This window comes from Strix aluco, chromosome 7 (assembly GCF_031877795.1).
Source record: "Strix aluco isolate bStrAlu1 chromosome 7, bStrAlu1.hap1, whole genome shotgun sequence".
Classification (NCBI taxonomy): domain Eukaryota; kingdom Metazoa; phylum Chordata; class Aves; order Strigiformes; family Strigidae; genus Strix; species Strix aluco.
In genome coordinates this window covers 656,193-670,834 of record NC_133937.1, presented here as the reverse complement: position 1 = coordinate 670,834, position 14,642 = coordinate 656,193, and the positions used below count along the sequence as shown (strand labels likewise).

General features: G+C 44.1%; 1 protein-coding gene across 17 annotated transcripts in view; it reads right to left on the bottom strand.

Annotated features, from left to right (window-relative positions):
• The window catches only part of SGMS1 (sphingomyelin synthase 1), a 101,167-nt gene that overhangs the window by 32,860 nt on the left and 53,665 nt on the right, over positions 1-14,642 (bottom strand). For 14 of the 17 annotated variants that reach the window (XM_074830152.1, XM_074830150.1, XM_074830158.1 and 11 more), the window contains one exon: positions 4,092-4,370. The exons of 1 other annotated variant lie outside the window; for it this stretch is intronic. The gene's annotated coding sequence lies outside the window, so the exon portion shown is untranslated. Of the gene's footprint in view, positions 1-4,091; positions 4,371-8,697; positions 8,763-14,642 lie in introns of those variants that run through there. 2 more of the 17 variants (XM_074830153.1, XM_074830163.1) reach the window with 2 other exon arrangements.

Sequence of the window (14,642 nt, the reverse complement as noted above, 5' to 3'; positions counted from 1 at the left end):
TGTAATATTATAACCAAGCAAGATATTTACATCTAGTAAATGAAATTAAGGCCTCAGTGCTTTTAATGTGTTTTTTCCCCAACTACTCAAACTCTCCCTACAAACCATCAGAATATGAATGATTCAAACAGTGAAATAAATCTCCTTAAGGCTCTGCTCTTAACTTGGGTAGGCTAACCTGCATTAGTTCAGCCCCAGCTAGAAGCAGCAGCGTGGGTGCTGCAGCTGTGATTTCAAACCCGAGCTAAGCAGACAGGAGAGCTGACGTTACCAACGCCAAGTGTTGAGCTGCTCAGAGGACTTCAGCTCCAGCCCCTGCACACCTGAAGTCGGGTTACCTGTTCCAGCAGAGTTCAACAAGCCTTTTCTCAGAGGCATCCCCTCCCTCCTGCCTTGCATCCCCACCTTCCTCTCTCACACTTGGGTGACTGCATGGTGGAAAAACCTCCCCTTTTCCTGGTTTTCTGCTGGGCTGGTGGCCGAAGCAGCTGTCTGTGCAGTCACAGAAGCATAAGCAAGCCCTTCCCCTTTCGGTGGCAGCAGTGAGTTGTCAGAGCAGCTTGGCTGTATGTTGAAACCATACCTCAAGTTTCTTAATCTGCCTTTCTATTTTTAACCAGTCATTTCCCCCACCTTCTCTGCCATGCAGACAGCTGCAGAAAGCAGCTGGTGACAACCCAGTGCTCCATCAGGCCAATTTTCCTGGCAAAAAAAATCATCCACAGGCTGGCTGCAAGTGCACAAGGGGCAGCAGAGACAGTCTCAAATGTTGCCCTGAACCCACGGCTCAAGGCAGTCAAGAGGGAACAGGGCTGTCTTCCTTCTCCCACTCCCTCGTGGCCACACAAATAAACCAGCTGAGATCCCAAACAGCACCTCTTGTCCCTAAAAACTCAAAGGAAAGAGGCTTAAGCAAAGATTCAGAGCATGGACCCACTTCTGGCCTTAGCTGCCCAGGTCAGCTCTCCCAGGACAGAGATGGAGGGACCACTCCTGCCTTCTGCAAGACAGCATTACCACTTGATACAGCACTTGAGAACACTTTCTGGGATGTCCCCAGTACAGAGACCTCCCTCAAAAAACTCATATCTCTTGGGGAAAGGTTTGGATTCGTCTTATCCTCCAGGTTTGGGTATCTACTCCTTCAGGCACTTGGTATTAGGTGTAACACAGACACACAATGAACCCTGAATTCTCTCCTCACATGGTAGAACAGCTTTAAAAAGATAACGTTCAATCTCCCTGTAAGGTTAGCCAAGCAAAAAGGGCACTTTCCTGAGCAGCAAGAGCAGTTTTGAGTTTTCACGGGCAGATGGAAACTGGGGGATGCACAGCACAGGCTGTGTAAAGAATTGAGCCACATGGAATGGCACAAAGCAGGCCTTTGGCTCTGGGTTTTTTTTAAAGTGAGGTCCAGGTTTCTGAGCTGTGCTCTCAAAGGTCTTATGAGGACCAGGCATCTCCAGGGAGAAAACTGAAAATCTCCTTGTAGGACCAGGCAGAGCTTTGGCCTAAAAGCCTGGCTGAGAGCTCGGCACCTAAAACGGACACAGCTTGGGGAGGGCAAGGCACAACTCCTACGCTGATTCAGGGAGCTGAAGAGTTTAGCTGGAAGTTTTGAGTCATGCTCTTGGATATGGGCAACTTGAATAGCTTAAGCCCTTTTTAAGCTAAGCCCTCTTTCTCCTGTTCAAGCAATGGCTGCAAACATCTCAAACGAGGCTACTTTTGCTATTCTCCATGTAATGTGTTTTCATATGCTACATATTTTCTATAGTTCAAGTTACTTGCACAAAATAGGCTTATTGCAAACACGATCGATCTAAACTTAAACAAACGCAGACAGGACTCTAAAGATTATAAGTATCAAATGCCTTGGAGAAATCCATTTCTTACATGCCTACAGAAACAAAAGTCAGGCAAAACAAAAGTCTGGTGTGGATTTAAGCACAGCAAGGCCCACAGCAAATCTTCCCAGCTCCAACAGATCTGAACAACAGGACCCCAGGAAACAAAGCTGCTGAGCTAAACAGCCTATCAGCCATAAAACCATTTAAAATTAAGTTTCATTAATGAGTTACAGTATTTACAAGTAGATAAGCGGCAGAAACTGATGTGATTCAGCAATTGCCACGCTGCTGCTGCTGTGACCAGGGGAGAGAAACCTCACCATGAACACAATGGCCCGCACCCACAAGCGGCACAGGTGGTAGGTAGGTCTGAGAACCTGTTCCCCGCTCCATGCGCCAGCAACAGCCCAGAAAAGCTTGCTGCTCCTCAGTCTGTGGATAACCACGTGTCCGAGTCGCCTGTTTCTGCAAAACTCTTCCTGGCCTCGTGTTATTTCAATGAAGAGTTGAACACTGATCCCCCCCCACCTAAAACTGCTTCAGAGCACAAGTTTCTTGCTCACATGAAATACAAGCATGATCCACCTACAGTTCCTCCAGCACAACAGTACTGCACGAGATGATCCCATCAAGCAGCCTGGCATACACTTTATTCTTTGCGCATGGCGAGGAGGTCCTCTCTCATCCTTAAGCCACTGGGCTACCTCACTTTATTAGCCAATACAGAAACCACAATAGCAGCAAACACCCACGCGTGAAACCAAGATCTGTAAGTAACTTCATTTCTTACCTCCTGGAAAAAGGGAGTTTCAGGGGTGAGAAACGTCTTTAGCAGCTTTTGCAAGCACCGCGACTGTGTGTTAATGATTTACCTGACTGTGCTCTAAGCAGATATTTGATAAGAGTGTGTTTTGTTATGATCTGCTTTCCTGCCTTCCTCTGCATAACCAAATCAACCCACAAATGAAGTAGGCATGGTATTACTTGACAGGACAGGAAGAAATTAATGCTCCTCTAAGCTTGCTTATCCCATCTTGCTTTAAAAAAACATTTTTTATATATACATGCATGCACATATATACACACAGACTAAAAACCAATGCCTGGAGTAGCTCTTCCGTGTGTGTATATATATACACACACATAAAATACACACACATGCAGATGTGAGCTACTGCAACAGGTTTTTTTGGTTTCTTCCCCAGAAACTGAGTAAAAAAAAATTGTTCAACTCATCACTATAAATCTATTAGAAGGCCTCCAGATTAAAACATTCGGTTCAAAAGAGGTTTAAGACAAGAAGAAAAGGCAGCTGTGCCAGAAACGCACAAATAGGATCACATACCATGGAAAGACTTAGCTGCATATCTTAAGACACAGCTTACTGATAAAGTTATATTCCTCTTTCTGAAGCGGGTTCAGCTCACCAAGAGGATTTCTATGGTTTCCCCATGACTCACTGTGTTCCTCTTCACACCCAGGGCCACCCAACTCTACAACTGAAGCATTCACGTTTTTGGGTGGCAGGTGTCACCATGACACACGTGGAGCAGCACAGTCACATGGCCCTGCCTCTTCCTATGTACAACTGCTAAAAATACTCACATAAAGTCTAAAATACATTCTTGCTCTTACTGTTTCATATAAACACTCATTGCAATTGCCCTGGGGATATTTGGCAGCAATTAAGTAGGGGGTTAAGGGTGGGGAGAGGTGCCCAAGATGGCAAGAGGGACAGCAGCTGGTCCCTGACTTTCAGTTTGTGCAAGCAGGTGCTGCTGCCACACCACGTAATTCTGGTTACCTTGTACCAGTGTGCCACGAACAAACCTCCAAACCTAGAAACCACAGAGAGACTCCACTGTGCCTCAATGTCCAGCCACAGCAAGGGATAAACCCATTTGATGGAAAGACACCAGACCCTGGAAACCATTCAGGGGGAGAAGACAAGGGTACTCACCAGCCACGTAACTGCTGCCCCAGTTGCTGGCAGCCTGGCTGGTTTTTATTTGGAAAAAAAAAAAAAAACAACAAACCCACAAAAAAACCCCCAACCAACAAACAAGAGACTAAACACAAGCTTGAGTGCCACCTTTTAAAAAAAAAAAAAAGGCTGTATTTTAGATCTTAATGTATATGAGTCCTTCTGCTTGCTTCCAAACACAGCCCCTGGCTCTTCACCAGCAGCTGAACACGCCTTGTAACTAAAACGGGATCATCCACAGCCAGAGAGCTACTCACTCATGGAAATCAGGCAGCAGCCAACAGCAGCCAACTTTTCCTCTTCCCAGTCGCCAGCCAGACACAACGCTTACGGCAAGAGAAGGAGACAGCAGCGAGGCCTCTGCAAGCCGAAACGTTTTACCATTCCTTTGCCACTTCAGCAGAGCAACTCCCGCACCCGGGGATCTCGCCGGCGCCTCCTTCCCAAGCCGAACTTCCTTCAAATTAAAAGTTGCCTTTCAACTTCCCCACACTGGCAGCGTTGTGCTGGGCTTTCTCCGCTCTGCTCTCGCCGGCCTGGAAAGGAAAAGCACAAGAAGTGAAGCGCTGCACCGGAGGCGCCGAAGCGAACGCTTGCCTGTTGCTGCCGCTCCTCCCGGGCCACGCTGTCTCGCCCCGCTGAGTGCGTCAGCAGCGGGCAAGAGGAGGAGACGGAGGAGGAGGAGGAGGAGGACGACGACGGCGACGACAAGGAGGAGGAGGAGGGATGGGAGCGCCAGCCTGGCCAGAGGGCTGCAGTTTCCTACAGCAGCTCGTGGCAGCTCTGGGTTTTACCAGCAAAATAACAGCTAAAACAAGGGGAAACAAAATTATCAAATAAATTCAGGTCTATTGATTCCTAATGTGTGCAAGTAACCCGAAGCAAAGCCTTCCATCAGTATTCCTTTTGAAAGACTCAAGATGACACTATGAAGCTACAAGCATGCTGGGAAGAAGGATTTATTTTTCCAATACATATAAATACTAAATGTTAAAGTCCTACTTAAAAAAAAGCTCCACAACAAAAATAGTCGTATTTCGCCACACTAAAACAAAGCAAAACAACAAACCTTTCCGCGAGGTTTTTGGCTGCATCCCCCTGCTGCCACCAGCGGCAGAGTCCCTGGGTAGGCAGCATCACCGATCCCCAAGGGCACCCATCCAGCCTTTATCCCAAAGGACACACTAAGGACTGGAAACACGTAGGACCGAGGAAGCTAGCAACTCCTGCGTGCAAACACAGGGGGTGGCAAAGATGAGCAGGAAAGGAAGGTGTGAAGCATCCCTGGTGAGCACCAGAGGGAGTGGAGGATGTCTACTGGCCACTCGCCTCAGGACAGCAGGGAGGGCCGTGTAATTGAGTACAAAACCACAACACAAAGCAGACTGAGGACACGCATTCGGAAGGACTGATAGGATGAGCGGCACTGGCAGAGTGTTTTCCAGCAGATTACATGAGAGTAAGGACTCTATGCAGTCCACTGGCTGCTGCATGCAAGAGAGATACTTGTCCAGGAGTGAAGTCAGAGGTGTATGAAGTGGCCTGCTTCCACTCCACAGATGAAATAATGGGAGGGGAAGGACAGACACCAGCATTAACAAATAGCAGCATCAGGTTTTCTGAACTCCATCCCAAGAGAGGGAGTCTGTTGCCAGCAATACCAAGGAATCTGCAGAGCCACACTGAAGAAATACAGGGTGGGAAAAGTATTTTCAGAAGCTGTACACAGAAATCCTTCCATACTAATCCTGTCGTATAGAAGTAAGTATTTTTAAGGAGATGTTGGCTTGTTGGTTTTTTTAAATAGATACATGCCCCTGGGCATGGCCCACCAATCCTTGTTTCTAACACAAGCAGACAGCCAGGTATCAAATGCAACACGTTCACAATCAGCTCCTCCACAGGGTTCAGAAGCCAAAAAAAGTCCACAGGTTTGTCAGTAACCTTCAAATACTGGTGAGGAGAAGGGGGGAAAGAAGGTTTTGACAAGGCCTCTGACGATCAAGTTGTACATCTGGAAGCGCCAATTCAAGGAGAACACAGCAATTATCTTGGTTCAGTGAGTCCAGCCAATTCCCCTGCCTTTAATTAACTTTTAAAAGTCTTTTGTTTTAAAGATCAACAAAAAAATCCGCTTAGTTTAAATGGTCCAACTTGTCCCTTTCTCAAATATCTTTTTCCCTAATATAAGAATTAAAAACCACATAAGCTCATTCTCCTTTTCCTGCAGATCATCATTATAACATGGGAGCTGGCAAACCCTGGCTCAGATGAACTAATCATATTTCCTTTTTCATAGATCTTTTAGGACGGATTTTAACAGCTAAGCTGTACCTCCAGCAGGATGGAGAGTCAAGTCCAACTCAGTCCATTTTATTTAAAATCAGAGGGGAGATGGGAAGTATGGATGAGCCACTAATGAGCTCCCTCTGTCTTTTTTCCATCAGTCTTTGAGTAATTGAGCTCTGTAACACTCAACAGATGCATCCGCCCAACCTCGTCCTGCTTTCTAGGAGAGATTTTGGAGTAGAACTGGTAATTACTCATTACCTAAAGATTTCTTAGGTATAATTCAATTTGTACCAATTCTGTAAATTCCTCCTACTGAGCACATATATGATGAACCGAAGGATTAACTGGAAGACACACTACAGGTTGTGCATTCCTTGCTATGTTATATTCCTTGTTATACTCATGTCTACTTCGGGCCAAGACACACCTCATGGGACAGCATAAGGCGAGGACAGAGGCAAACTTAGTAACTCACTTCTGAAAATAAATGCGTTCATATTTGAGGAAAATGCTTTTATTGCTCCAGGAGATCTTATCTTTGCAATTTTTTCCCTCAGTATCCTGAACTCTATGGGTTCAGTGACCTCAAGGCACGTAACAAAGCCAGCTCTGTTTTCCCATGAGTAAGGTGTGGCCAGAAGGGAGAAGAGACGACAGTTTGACAAGTATTACAGGTAATTAAAAGCAAGCTTTGGGAACACCTTTTCAACATGTTTAATCATTATGCATTTAAATACTGCATGTGTCCAAACAGATACAACTTAATACTCTGTAAAGCCCTAAACAAATAAAAAGAAACATAATGAATACTTCCAAATTTCTTGCAAGGGGTTTTTGGTTTTTTGGTTTTGTTTTTTGGGGGGTTTTTTTGGTTGGGTTTGTGTTGGTTTTTTTTTTCTCCTTTCTCCTACACACTTCTGCCAGGACATAATTAGCCTAAGGGCTAAAATGGAAGACAGCCTGAACAGATTACATCTTTTTCTTTCTATAGGACTGAACATCTGGGAGTACTGCTCTCAGTTAAGCGGCTGTTGCTCTGCTTCACATCGTGCTTCAATATGAAGACAACAACCACCAGAAAAACGCCTGAAGAAGAGAGATGGCCACTGAGTGGTGACCTGTTTGCTTCTTTCCTCATCAGGACACAACACTAGATTTGAGGTTGACTGCTGGCACTTAAGAGAAATAGCTACTATCAAGCTCCAGCACTAGTGTCTCTTGGTAATTCAAGCACCACATGCACTGGCAAGAGAACATCCTTTCATAAACCTTGCTGGGGCAAGGTCTTCCTTGCCTTGACAGCTTAAATCTGCCTTAACATCAAAAAAAAGAGTAAGCAGATTATATTGACTCACCCTTGCCCATCAGTAAAGAAACTTTATATTAGCAGATGAAATCCAGGACTGAAGGTGAGAAGTAAAGTCTAGTGTGAGTAAAAAAAAAAGCAAAACCAAAAACCTACTCATTCACACCACCAAGCAAACTCAACCCCGAAGCCCAAGCACCGCAACACAGATGAAGGAAAACAGCAAGGATGCTGCCTCCAATGGAGCTGCGGGCATGGCCGAGAAACAGAAAGCATGCAAGAGACATTTTTTAAAGTGATGCATTTCTCTCTCCTTACGTTAGTAAGCAGCTGTCCTTCCAATGCACAGCTCTAAGAAAGGAACTGCACGCTTTTTTTTCAGGAAGCATTTTTACAGGGCCCATCAGGGAGGCACATGGCTTGCTGCCTACTGAGGACCGCTACCAGCACAAAAGCAGGTCTGACTTCAAAGACCGATTACTGATTTCTAGGATTAACACCTACCAGAGAGCATATGTTCATATTGTTTCACATGAGTAATACAAATCCATACATCCACCACATGTATCCAAAAAACCTTTTAAGTATTTTTTTTTTTTTGGTCTTTTTTTCCCCTCAAGTAATCCGATTCTGGTCACTGATATATCAGGAAAAAAAAAAAAAGCTACAGGAGCATTAAAAAGTTTCTCTTACCTGCATTTGCTTCAAAACACCACATTCAACAACAGCATGAGGACAGATTTTTTTAAAATGATTTGGAATATATAGCCCATTCTCTTCAGAGCAAAGCTATTTGGTCTTAACTACAATGTGACTACCCGCGCTAGCTATTGCACTGAATCACTGTTTGCTATAAGCATCAAACCCTCTACTTAGCATTTTGTATCACAATACACTGAACAACCCATGCCACTCTAAAATTGCTGCTTATTACTCTTCAGCACTTTCACCCCCCAAAACAAGTGACCTAGTTTATAGTGAACTCACTGTGCAATCTGTAATGCCGATCTCTCCAGAGATGCTGTGAATGCAACAAATCCTGTTGCTTAGTATTTATATCAAGCTTATTATTTCTTCCAGCTCCAAGCTGGGTTTTTTTTAACCCCATTTCTTAAGCTGAAATGTCTTAGTAAAGAAAACAAAATCCAGGACATTGCTGAATTTTGAACAGCTTTGGCAGAGACCTTTCAGCACATGTGCTTTATGAGCCAGAAATGAAGCACTTTTTTATTAAAGATTCAAAAATGCTCATCGCTAAAACAAACCTGTCCTGGCCATCACTGCTCTGCCCTGTCTTCTGAGGGTCTTCAACCAGCAAACGTGTATATTCCTGTTTGATATAACACATGATTTTGAAGAGGCCAGTAGCTAAAAAGAGAAAAAAGCACAATGGACAACCCCCCCATCCTATCATTTTTCCTATTGAGAAATAACCTGAAAGTTTATTATTACAGATAAAATATAATCTTTATTATTATTACATCTGTATTACAGCATTAACAGCCATTACAACTTGTTACATGCAAGGCTGTTACGAATAGACAGTTGCTTCTGAAACTGAAAAAATGTCATTAAATTTACCTTAATGGGGTTCTGATACATACTAGAAACATTAAAAGGTTGACTTCAAAATCCATATAGTATTTATTAAAATAACTTCCAGAAATGCCAGGTTAAGTGTTTAGGTGTATCTATCAAAGGGTGGTTCTGGAGTACTGATGTACTTAGTCATCAGCTCCAGCAATTAAGTTTCCAGAGAGGAATGCTGTGTCATGTAACATGTGACTCATGGAATAATGTCCAGAGGAAACCACATTTCTCTCACTTTTCCTATTGAAAGCTTGAGCTGCTTTTAAGTTGAATCGAGTTACCTGAACAAAAATCTTTCCTCCAACAAAGGTGCTAATTTCAGAATTGCTTGCTTGAGCATGTGTGCAAGAACAAACGTGTACTTTAAATTGCTTGCGAAGAGGATGATCATGCAACCTGGTAGCAAACCAGTGTCTTCTGGAAACAGCTGAAAACATCCCCTGCTCCTCCTTCAGAAGTGAATTAAGAAATACGTTGTGTTGTTGCATTTGAACACGTGTTTGTATTTTGACCTTGCCATCAGTTTTGCAATTTCCCAATGCTCTGGCTGGCTGACCTGTTCCTGGGCAGCTCCCAGTTCTCTCCCCTTCTGCATTTGACCCTGTGCACAGTCACGGGACTCCACCATGTTGCGACAGCTCTGAGGGATCACACACACGCATCCCCGTGCACTCGCTGTGACTGAAAGCTATAAAAAGGATGGCAGAAACATCAGTGGGGTCCCCACGCACCCTGGAGGTCCACCAGGACACAGGACCCTTTGCTGCCCATGAAGTGAGCCTCCATGCCCTCGTGTTGTCCAGGCCATGCAAGCAGCTTAAACCTCTGGAGTTCTCATCTAACTGGCATCATCTTTGTAAATGGATAAAATTGGTCATTTTGCTCAACATGTGTGCTTCCTTGGGCTGTAAGGTGCATACATTCTTCTGCTGTTCCCAGTTAAACACCACGGTTGCCCTTTAGATCATTGAAGAAACACCCGTATTTTCTCAGTGGCAGCTCTGCCATTAGAAGCTGGGGTTGCACTGCAAAGTCTGACGGCCAGCACCTCTCTGGAGGTGAGAGGAGAGAAAAACAAGGTGGCACACTGTGTTACTGCAATTCACTTTCACACAGGAGATGTGCAATCAGATACCCAGTTCAAAGCAAGTGTTTAATACCACACCACAGTCACATTTTAACCTAGGAGAGTGAAGTTTTCCGTAAAAGAGAAAAATGGAAACAAGACACCCTTTCAAACTCATTGTCTCAACTAGAAGAATGTTTTTCACATGGCAGGGCATTATTCACATGTAACTGCATCCACACCTAGCTACAGCACTCCCAGCTCGTGAAGTGCCACTCCTATTCTCTGATCCACTTATTTTTTTTAACTCCAAGAGGTCTCATTACCCAGGTGTGTCAAAATCCTCTGGCTAAAGAAGTAGTCACCACCTCAGAACATCAGTTTGGTTGTACTTCTTCCAAACACAAAATTTCAACCCAAAGGCCTCTGTTTACGGGCAGGCAACAGACTGTTTCCTCATCAAAAACTAATGGAACACAGACTGGTAGCACCACTGATTTTTCCATCAAAGAGTTAATTCCTTTCTTATTTGCCCCACATCTTGCTACAATGCTGCTGGTTTTGTATACCAGTAGTTTGGCACATATCAGGTTGAAGTGCTAAGGCTTGGACAACAGGCCCAAGCCAGAGCTGACCTGTAGATGAATCCTGTATATTTTGTAACTGATAACCATTGTGCTAGTGGGTATTGTACTAGGTTATAACAAACCACCTACACTGATGTAAAAAGTGCTAAAGTGTTGAAGTACTGAAGCCTGAACAACAGGCCCCGAGCCAAAGCTGCTAACTTAGTATGTAATCATTAACAAAGTATGTAAGCTCAATAGTGAAAGATGCATCTTAGACAGTATAATCAGCAGTGAGGATGAAATGCTGAGAGAATGTATCCAACTTTCCTTGCTCAGCCTTGTTCAAGGCTGAGAACCCAAGTGTTTGGCCTTGTTAGAAACTCCCTTGGTTCTCCCCCCGAGCCCTGGCCAGGCTTTGGGCGGAATCCAATAGGAGGATGAAACCAGATGTTTCCACTCAAAACAAAGGTGCCAGCTATTCTGGCTTGCTGATTTTGGGGTACATAAGGCCGGACCCGCTCACAGCGACTTTGGGTGCCTCAGCTACGGGTGGACGCCCCGCGTAGGATTTCCCACTCACCGGGACAGGCTCAACAAATCCTCGCTGTAACCGGGGCTGCCCAGCACCTGCAGGTCTGGATGTTGGTAACATATGCAAGTGGTGATGGATCCTCCTTAATCACTATTCTCTCTCTCAGGTAGTAATGATTTGATCCATTACCCTGTATTTTCCTATTTGTTTGCTTTAAGTGTCTTATTCTGTCTTTTCTTACTGCATGTTTTCTGTATCACTCTGTGACATTATTTAGTTATCCCCAGTAAAATACGCCTACTCTTTTCACTCTGATGTCCGAGTTTAATTGGTATCCTTAATCAGCAAAACACAGGTGCTCTGGCTTCTTTAAAGCTTTTGACAGATCAAGTTGGCCTTACCCAGCAACATGGCATGTAATGATGGATGCCAGCTGCTGTCGTCAACCAAGGAGCAATCAAGAACCTTTCAGGAAAATACCCTTGCTTGTTTTAAGTATGGCTGGCTGGATAGAGCAAGTCACTAATTTATTATGCATAAATGGAGCCAAAATGGCCATACTTGGGCTTATGCAGAGCACTGCAAGGCAAATGCTTTCCCTTTCAGAAAAAAAAAGTTTATACCAAATGCACATTTCATTAACACACAGTACAGTTAAAACAGTGAGGTTTGAAATTGTACTAATGCGTATCCCTATTCTGAGAAGGGGCAGAGACGTGAAAAACTTGGCCATTTCCTCTGATTACCTCTATTCTTCAGCAGCAGCACTCCACCCTTCCGCAAATACCAACTTTACCTTCTGCTGATGCTATCTCTTGCTCTTCAAAGGAGCCTCCTAACCTGAAAGACCTAAAAGGAGCCAACACTTTCCAGTACGTGGAAAATTAAAATTTAAAAAACAAACAAACAAAAAAAAAAAAACCAAAAAAAACCCCACAGAAACAAAAACCCCGGAACACAACCCAAAGCAAGAGTTAATACATGATTGTGTTTTGTCTAGAGGTCAACACCAGGGCTCCCGAGCGTGGAGGGGGCTTTTTCCTGTTAAAGATAAACTAATCCAGTCCCCACATCCTGAGTATTTGCTGGCATGCCGTAAGAGTCACACAGAATAAAAACCAGAGAGAGATCCAACTCCTTAATTTGCAATGTATTTTTGGGGCACCTCAGCAGGATGGTTAATTATCCCAAACACATGACCTACACGTGCTGTTCCCGCAATGAGCATCTTCTCTCTCATAACCAGGTAGCAGACCCAGAACAAAGTATACCCCACTCAAAGGCTCTGAAAATGAAACAAGCCAGTTATCAATTAATCACTGCCTCCAGCTCCCTTTTTTTCCTATGTAACTGAAAGTAAATATTCACAGGTTAAACTGCACTGACTCAGACATACCCACCTATCCAATACCTTACTCATTAATAGGCATGATTGGATTAATATTGCAAATTAGGGCTTCGAATATCCACTTCCTCCATCCCAAGGGCAAAGGGAACAACACAACAGAAGCGATAAGGAGCTATTTGTGAAGACTGCAGGGTGTTGTGTTCCCATTATCCTGTGTTGTGCAGCTGGCATTATCACTGTTTTACACACAGCTGAGCCGATCCCATCATCACAACACACATCCTCGTCTTGCGACTTCCACCTGCAGCACACGGCGAGTGTCGCGAGTTTACCTGGGTTCAAAGGTTGACCAGATGAATTCAAAGCAGTAATGACACTTAGGAAGCCTAAGCCATTAATCACTTGAAGGGCTAATTGGGGAAGTGCGTTTATACACCTCCTTACACTCCTCCCAAGAAAAGGGGGAACATACAGCAATGCCACCACAGGCACAGGCTGGGTTTGGTATAACTCAAAACGTAACTCTACTTGTATCTCTACCAATTACCAAAGTGCGATAAAAATGTTCCCCGTCACCATGTTCAGGCACTGGCCTGTTAGACCTTGTTTTTATAACTCTGACCGCTGTGATGCATATGAGAAACAAGAAGGAACAAAGACCAAACGCTTGCTGCTTAGCACAGGCTTTGGGCTCCAGGCCCAGGAAGCTTCACTTGTGCTGCAGAACCAAATGGTATGATTACAGGATGCAAAATACGGCAAGGTACAAAATCAAGGTTACAAAACACCAGCACTACCTACTACTTCCATCTGCTTGTTTAAAGATGAGACCTTTGATTCATTATGGATTTTCCTTCTGAGGAACACACAGACTGGGCAGTCGCTTCCTCTAGCCCATCTTATTCCTATAGGAAGTAAAAGCATCAGTTCTATGCAAGCTTTAAAAATGGCAGCCTGGTCCTTCCACCAGGACCATTAAAACTCTGTTTCCTAGCACAGATATTCTCCCAAAAAATTCAGTATTTACTGAAATCTCAACTCATTACATTTCTTATATGTACACGTTCCTAAGAGCACCTGAATTTGTGTCTTAGACTACAATGCCGAGTACTAACTTGAACAGGGACCTGAAGGAACTTCATCCTGTTCCCACCAAAGCCAAGTCTCAGCAGCTTTGACCACAAAAGGCATTGTGCACCCCAGGCAGAAGCTGAAGCCTGTGTTTTCCAGCACATTTTGAGTTCTGCTTAAGTGCAGCATCCATCCACATCAGACGAGCCTCAATGCGCTATCGATTTCTAAACCTCTTCAGGAGTCATGTATTTCAGAAGGATGAACGCACACAGATTTGATTTCCAAGTAAGCAGCAGATTTCATTTCAACTCACTTCCTATTGATATGGTTAGTTTTAATGACCAAGGATATGTTCACGTATATAGCCTTACTAGACAATCTACTAGGAGTTCTCTCAATGCTAAAAAACCCTAGAAGTGTATTTATGCTGTAAATACATTATGCTGCAGCACACACAGAGCAGCAATTGCTAAAACAAGCCATGGCCAAATACCTTTCCCCTGGCACGCATTCATCAAATATATTTTGGCTAGCATTTACCATGTTCACACTTGCATTTCTGCTCTTGACACCACTCACAACAGAAAGACTATGTATGTCTTTTCCAAACCCACAGAGGAGACCATCACACCACTCTGAACTCAGTATTGATCCTGCAAGTCCTTGTATGATCAAAATATAGATGAGGGTAATCATTCTGCCTGATTCCCCACTGCCTCTTGGTTATTCCAGGTGGAAACTCAGAAACAACTGGAGCTGATTTGGCGCAAGCTGGATGGGGTAGGTGTGTATATCAAACTGTGGACACCAACATCTTTCCCGTGCTCTCAGAATCTTGATGTCATCCCAAGGATGCCATTATTTGGGATACTATTGTGCTGCGCGGTACAATTTCCTAGAGTAAGAAGAGCTTAGTTTCTTCCCCATCCACACCAAAGACGACTAATCCAGAACAAGATTTCTGCAGACCTTCCACTGACTGTTAAACGTTGTTGTTTCCTAAAATTACTGTCAGAGGTTTTACCCCTGCA